This window comes from Manis pentadactyla, chromosome 7, assembly GCF_030020395.1.
Source record: "Manis pentadactyla isolate mManPen7 chromosome 7, mManPen7.hap1, whole genome shotgun sequence".
NCBI lineage: Eukaryota > Metazoa > Chordata > Mammalia > Pholidota > Manidae > Manis > Manis pentadactyla.
Genome location: NC_080025.1, coordinates 12,014,179 through 12,021,842, shown reverse-complemented (window position 1 = coordinate 12,021,842; position 7,664 = coordinate 12,014,179). Strand labels below are relative to the sequence as shown.

At 36.4% G+C, this 7,664-nt stretch overlaps 1 pseudogene; it reads left to right on the top strand.

Moving 5' to 3' along the window:
- The first annotated feature begins 447 nt into the window (after positions 1 to 447).
- On the top strand, positions 448 to 6,362 carry LOC118916820 (COP9 signalosome complex subunit 3-like; annotated as a pseudogene).
- Positions 6,363 to 7,664: the final 1,302 nt, after the last annotated feature.

The window sequence follows — 7,664 nt, the reverse complement described above, 5'->3', positions numbered from 1 at the left end:
GTTATTTCTCACAATTTCTTAGCAAAAAATCACATACTATGAAGATGTTCTATACCTTCCTTTTTTGCTTACAATATATACTGATGGTTTTTTCAATATCAATATAAAGAAATTGTTGGCATCCTTTTTTACAAGAGAATAGTATTCCATTATATAGATGAACAACTGTTTAGATGTTCATTACTTTTAAGGTTAGGGAAATGCAAGATAAGAGGTTCATGCCTTTCTTTAAAAATAATAGCTTTTTATTTAATAAAAGAGATGAGATTATTTTAGGCTTCTTTTTTTTTTTTTCTTTTAGAGAAATAGGAAGCAAAATCATCAGTGGAAACTGAGCATGATGGGGAAGTATTGCAGGTTTGAGGAGAGAGAAGAATGGACAGGGAAAAGTTGTTTAATTGCCTAGCTGCATTAAATGGTCACACATTTTAAATGATGCTAGTCGGCATGACCGTGTGCTTTAATGTTGTCCTATCTGGCCTTGGGGAACAGATGTAAATCATTCCCATGTGCCTCTACTGAGAGCAGTGAGCAGAGACATGGAGAGGATCAATTCTGGTTTGGTTAGGGAAGTAGGAGGAAAAAAGAGGGTAGTTGAGGGTGGAGTTGGGAAGTGATTATAAAAGATCGTTCATGCAATTTCAGCTGGTAAAAAGGGGAGTCAGAACAAGGAGTTAGAGACAGAGAGTCCTTCAGTGAATACAGGTCCTGGGGGCAGAAGGCTGCTCTTTAGAGGAAGTACTCCAGAGCAGTAAGAGGGAGGGAGGGAGCACGTGACATAAAGAGACCCACGTGACTCTTAAGATTTTGTAGAGGCTGTGCTTGTAGTATTAACCAAGTCTAAGATCTGAAATTGGAAGGGAGGAGGAATTTAGGGAGGAGGGCCAGAGTATTTGAGAGGAAGTCAAGTATCCAGTGGCCCATTTAAGCAGCATTGTCTATGTGGATATCAAAATCTCTAAGAATAATTAATGTATGGTGTTAGAAAGAAGGCCATTAAGCCAGGAAGTAAAATCTTCCAGGAATAAGAGGAATGAGCTCAAGGTCGGTAGCTGCCTACAGTGGTGGTAGGTAGCCTGATGACGTTATATTCCAAGCCAGGAGATTTTACGGGAGAGGAAGGGAAAAATCATGTAGAAATGGCAAGGAGGATTAAGAGGGTCCCCACCTTAGGGCATCTCAGTCTGACATTTGAAGGAGAAAAAGAGTCATCGGTCCAGAAGGGTTGTAAGAGGAGCAGTAAGCCAGAGGGAGAGCCAAAAGTCAAGATAACCTTAGAGCAAATACACTTTTCTGCCATCTCCATGTAGAAGTCTCAAAAATGGTTTTTGATTGGCCCAGATTGGATCACGTGAACATCTCTGGCCAGTTGTATCAGGAGGGTGGGAGGTAATTTGCAGGAGTGCATTTCTGTTGAAAGAGTTAACCATTGAAATAATTAAAAAGAAAGGAAAAAGAGTACAATTAAATCAGGCCAAAGCAATGGGACACACAAGAGCTTCTTTATCAAAAAAATATTTAATATAGCCTGTTGTACAATATCAAGTATAAAAATATTGGTTGTACCAAATTGGTAACAATACATCGTTACATTGCTTAAGAGTTTGGGGACAGGAAAGAGAGAAAGAGGTGAGCCAAGGTCACAAGAATATTAAAGAACCTGAATCTAAAATCTATAAATGCTAAGTGTTCATTGAATTTCTCTTATTATTGCTATTTTCTCATTGACACAGTACTTTGTAATGTTTTTTAAATTGGTAGTTCATCACTGTAGACATATTCTGAGAGGTGGTTCTTTTTAGATTATGGAAGTAGTAAATTCAGAGGAAGTATTTTTATAAAGCTGGCAGTTGTAGCTTGTTCTAAATCTGTATCACTTAAATGAAGCAGAGAGTTGAATAGCATTACTCAGCGGATCTTTTGGGGAAAAAAATGGTTGGTCAGTTTAGGTTATTATCATGCTTCCGAAAGAACTGGGATTTCAATTCCATTGTATAATTATGCAACTTCCCAGTTCACTTGAATATATGCACATGGCTTTTAATGATCAGCTTCTGATATGAGAGGGGCAAATTGAAAGAGATAGAAAATCAAAGTGGATGTCTATTAATGTAACTCACAATTCAAACACCTAGAGTGAAATAGGACAGAGGTGGGAAAGAAGAAAAGTTTACTGAAGATGTCAGCTCCTTGACCTGGAGGAGAAATCTCAGTATTCATTAAAGGCAAGGAAGTATGCCACAGATATCCCTTGACATATCTTAAAATGCCTTTTCAGTGGAAGTCTTAAATTTGAGAATAGTCTGGATTCTAATTTAACTAGCTAACTTGGAGCAAGCCACTTACCATCTTTGAGCCTTGGTAAATAAATTTCAAAAATTGTAAACTCATGTGAAATAATTGTTGGTCTTATTATGATGGTCTCTTAAACATGGCTATATATGTGTATAATGACATGTATAGATATGCATATATATGCATACTGTATATTATATGTATATGAGCTGGGTATATTTTATTTTATTTAGGACCTGTACATTGCTTATTAACTGTGTAGCCTTACGTGACGTGCATGGCCTCTCTGAGCTCATGTTTCTTCATCTGTACATTTGTAGTTTTTCCTGAAGGTCACACACAATTTTATATAGTTATTGCCACATGTAGGTACTTAAAACTAGAAATTATTAATAAAACGATTCTCATCTAGCTTCACATTCTTTGGCCTTAAATATTACCACACATTTTGAAGATTTGTAATTACGTAAATTTTTCATTTATTCATTTTTAGTTCTAAAACCAAAAGAGGAATAATGCCATACACATTTTTACTATAGGGCTCTATATCATTATTCCTATACTGCTAGGACTGGATGCAATAGGGAGTTTGAACTTATTAGGAAAAAATTGTGACTCAGAAGTAGAAATGAGTCATATCATATCACATACTTCTCAGAAAAGTGTACTGTGAGAACGATTGGTTACACTTCTACAGTGGTAGATTGCTCGGCTTGAGGCAGCATGCTCTTGTAACATCAGTGATTTTTCTAAGTAGATCAGGATCTCCTGTCAACTATGAAAGAGATCATCTTTAACTCTTTTGACCATCATTTCTGCAGGAATAATGTTAAAGGACTTGATCTTACATTAGGTTCCTTTAAAAATCAAATGATATTGCCAGAAATACAGAAATTGAATTGGTAGGCAACTGCCAAGCTCATGGTCATACATTTAAATAAATGGAATTAAAATAAATATAAATATTATTATAATTAAAGTATTCTTTTCTGATGCAATTTTAATATACCATTATATGTTCATATTTGAATGAAATTTCCACTGCATTTTTTAATGACTTTAATCATCTTCATTGTTACATAATTGGCATATGTTAAAATTGGTATGAAACACTTTTATCAACAAAAAAAACACCTCCATTTCCGTTAACTCCATAGTCCTTCCTCCTGCACTCCCCAAGCCCTAAGCAGTAGGGTAATACACTTCCTGTCTTTATAGATTTGCCTATTCACATTTTGTGGAACTGCCAAAATATTTCCAGCTGCCATTTTATATTCTCATCAGCAATGAATGGGGATTCAAACTTCTCCATATCCTTGTCAACACTTGTTACTGTATATCTCTTCGATTATACCTATCCTAGTAGGTGTAAATTAGTTATATTTCCATAATAACTAATGATGTTGAGCATTTTTTTATGTGCTTATTGCCCATTTGTGTATCTTTGTAAGAATGTCTACTCTAGCTCTTTGCCCATTTTTAAATTGAGTTGACTTTTTATTATTGAGTTTTTAGGGTGCTGTATATATTATAGATGTATACAAGTCCATTCTCAGATTTGTGATTTTCAAATATTGTCTCCCAGTCTCTATGTTGTTGTAACTTTCTTTTTGGTATCATTTGCACTCTAACATTTTTAAGTTTAACGTGGTTTATTTTATCTTTTTGTTATTGTTGCTTGTACTTTGGGTGTTATATCTAAGAAACCATTGCCTAAACCTAAACATGAAGATTTACATATATAATTTTCTCTAAGAGCATTATACATTTGCTCTTAAATTCAAGTATGTAATCCATTTTGAGTCGACTTTTGTGAATGCTCTAAGCTAGAGGGGCCAGATTTATTCTTTGCATGTGTATACTGAGTTGTCCAAGCATCCTTTGCTGAAACTCTTCTTTCCCCATTGATTGGTCTTTACGTTCATGTCAAAAACCACGGTTTTTAACCATAAATGTATAGGTTATTTCTAAACTCCAAATTCTGCTCAGTTGATCTATACATGTATCTCTAGGCCAGGACCACAAGTCTGGATCACTATAGCTTTGTAATAAGATTCGAATCTGGGATTTGTGAGTCCTACTTTGTTTTTGCTTTTGGAGTTTGTTTTGGTAATCGCAGGTCCCTTGCATTTCCATGTAAATTTTAAAATTAGCCTGTCAATTTCTGCAAAAGTCATGAAGCTTTCTGGTGATTCACTGCAGCCCTTCTTCCCAGGGTAACCACCTCTTCTGGCCCAAGCTGCTGCCTCTGCCACTGGGGCTACTCTGGGAAAAACATGCTGTCTGCACTCAGTTCAGACATTACTGTGAACAACGCCGGCCCTCAGCTCGAGGGCGACTGACTCAGCTTGTGAATTGATCAGCAAGAGTAGGGAATTCCTTGCATATAACCTATCCCATCTGGGGACTAGACCTGGGGCTCTGGATGAACAGTTCTTGGAGTCTCTTGTTGTTTGCAAAGTTTTCTATGCCCAGCATTCCTGACTTTGAAACATTATTCTTACAAGTATAGCTTTCCATTAAAATGGAGTACTTTTTTCATTAAAAGGGTGTACTTAAAATGGGGAGCATATTCCATATGCAACAAATATTTTTGCTGGACTTTGCCATCAGTTAACAAATGCACTTATGGAAAGAAAACAGCTCCTGGGAGGAATTGGTATCCTTAACATAGCCAAAGAAAAGCTGCAGATGAATACACACCAGCTTGACCTTAATACACGTGGACCTCTGCAGGCATTGTTTGCAGGCAAAATGCTTTAAGTCTTCCCTTCCAGATTTTGATATAGATGCAATGCATATCTGTAAAGAGAATGGAGCTATATTAATGTTTTTTGTTTTCTTCATTTTATGATGTTTTGACAATCTTGGGACCCTGCGGATGTGGGGACGGTTTAGCTGATTCCTAGAGATAGCTAACAACTTGCCTGTGAGCATGCATTTGGTATGCAAACCAGACAATTCCTCTGTCTATATCCCTGTGGGTCTCATGGTCAGACTCCTGAAGTTAGTGCTCTATCCGCCTGGCCCTAATTCACAGCTGAGCCAAGTATGGGACAACTAGGGACTACCCGTGTAGTCCAAAGCCTGCCAGAATTATTCACATTATCCATTCCTAAGCCTGCTTAGTTTGCCTACGCGATCTTGCTGGCTTCTGCCCATGAAAACTACCATGAAGGCTCTGGCCCTTGCTTTCCCCTGGTTTCTTCTGCCAAATGACTGACCATAGTACTTCCTCATGTGGCCCTGTGAGGGGTGGCATGCCCCCTCCTCTTGGAAGGAGGCAAACTGTCTTTTCAGTAGCAATCATCTCTGATCTGTTGACCTCCCCATTCCTAGTAAAAACAAAATCCCAGCTACATTTTAAAACAGAAGGCTATGATGCAAAGTTACCCTTAGTAGGGAAGGATGATGTGAGGCAAGCAAAGAGAGCTTCACTTTTCTGAACAGGCTGACCAATTTGCCTTGGTGATCAGTTGTATCATGTTGGAATCATGTAAAAAATGTATTCTCATTTCCTCAATATTGCTTGACAATAAACAACACCTACCAAAACATACATCTCAAATTACGGTAGACTCACTACATCCTTTAGCAGTGTATACCATTAGTACAAATTTATTTAACCAATAATCTCTCAGAAGTCTGAAATCTGATAAACAACTACAGTGAAATTTTCACTTATGATAACAGCATGGGACTGGTGAAGCAAAACTTGTCATCTCTTTATAAAAAGAATATTTAAAGTCTTGCAAAGACTTTTTAAACCTTATTGTTATAAGATATGGCAGGATACGTGCAATTATCTGGACCTCAAGGCAGAAAAATATATACTAAACATGATAGAAGACTGTGAAATTTTTGCAAGTATTAATCAAAGGATGGTATGATCATATTTATAATGACCCAGAAAAATATAATACATAACCCAGCAAAGAAAGGAAAAAACATTGATCAGGAAATGTTGAAATAATGTAGAGCTTAATGAGCTCCTAAAAGCCATGGATCAAGAGATTGCAATGAATTCCCAGCTTGTGTAAAGAAATATGGGAATCACAAGAAGGTGAATCAGTAAAAACAAACATTCAGTTACTTTTGGAATTAACATGTATCCTGAGTTAGAGTAGTCATCACTTTGGCCAGTGGCGAGTATTGTTAGGAGGATGGCAGAGGACTCTTATCTGGACACTAGAAGGTAAATTTTGTTTCGGTATCTTCAGTCGTACATGCTTTCAGATACCATTGTCACTGCAAAGAGAGGAAAAAAATTCTCAGACTCAAAGTATGCTGTGAATTTATTTATCCTCAGGTTCATGTTGTTCTTGCATTAAATCTATTTTTTGTTTTAGATTTTTAAAAAGACTAGATTTTGCTGTTGATTGCACAGAATCTGTGGATGAATTTGAGTATATTATTTTCCAATTGCTGCTTTAACTACCACAAACATACTTGTTGAATACAGCACCCATGTCTTTTCTTATAACCGTGCATGTCAGAAATCCAAAATAAGTTTTGTTTCACTAAAGTCAAGGTGTCCGCAGAGCTTGTTGCCTCTGAGACCATTGAGGGGAAACTGTTTGCTTCCCTTTGCAGTTTCTAGTGGCCACCTCTATTCCTTGGCTTGTGTACACGTTTTTCTTGTCTTCTATTAAATTGATAGCTAAGTATTTTATTCTTAATGATCTATTACAACTGGAATTGCTTCCTTAACTTCATTTTCCAGTGGTTAATCTAGTCTAAAAATGCTATTTATTTATGCATTGATATTGTATCCTGCAAGCCTGTTGACTCATTTATTAGTTCTAATAGTTTTATAGTGGATTATTTAGGATATTCTCTACACAAAATCATATCTTCTGAAATAGAGATTATTTTACTACTCTTTTCCAATCTGTATGACTTTTATTTCATTTTCTTGCTTACTTGCTTTGGGTAGAACTTCCAGTGCAAAGTTGAACAGTAGTGAGATCACACATCCTTATCTCCATTGCATGTTTATTATAAATGAAATACTAACCCAAGTACAATTTAGAAAAATTATAATTTACAGGTGTGTAAAATGTCATAAAATAAAATCATCTGTACTTGTGTATTTGAATGGAATAGTTTGCAACAGGTCAAGCTGTTACTGAGAACAACTGAAAAGCTAAATAAAATGTAAAAAATAATTTTTGATAGCATCAGAGAACTGTGGAAACAGTATGTACCAAAAGGACTGTACTTTAGGAGGGAAGAGACGCTTGGAACAGTGAATTGATAATCTGCAAGTGCATGTTTTGGAGGGCATTTGAAGTTATGGATGTGGTCTACAGTCTGCGATATGAACTTGGCCTGGGTTGAAAGCCTTAGAAGCAAAAGACAGAACAGGA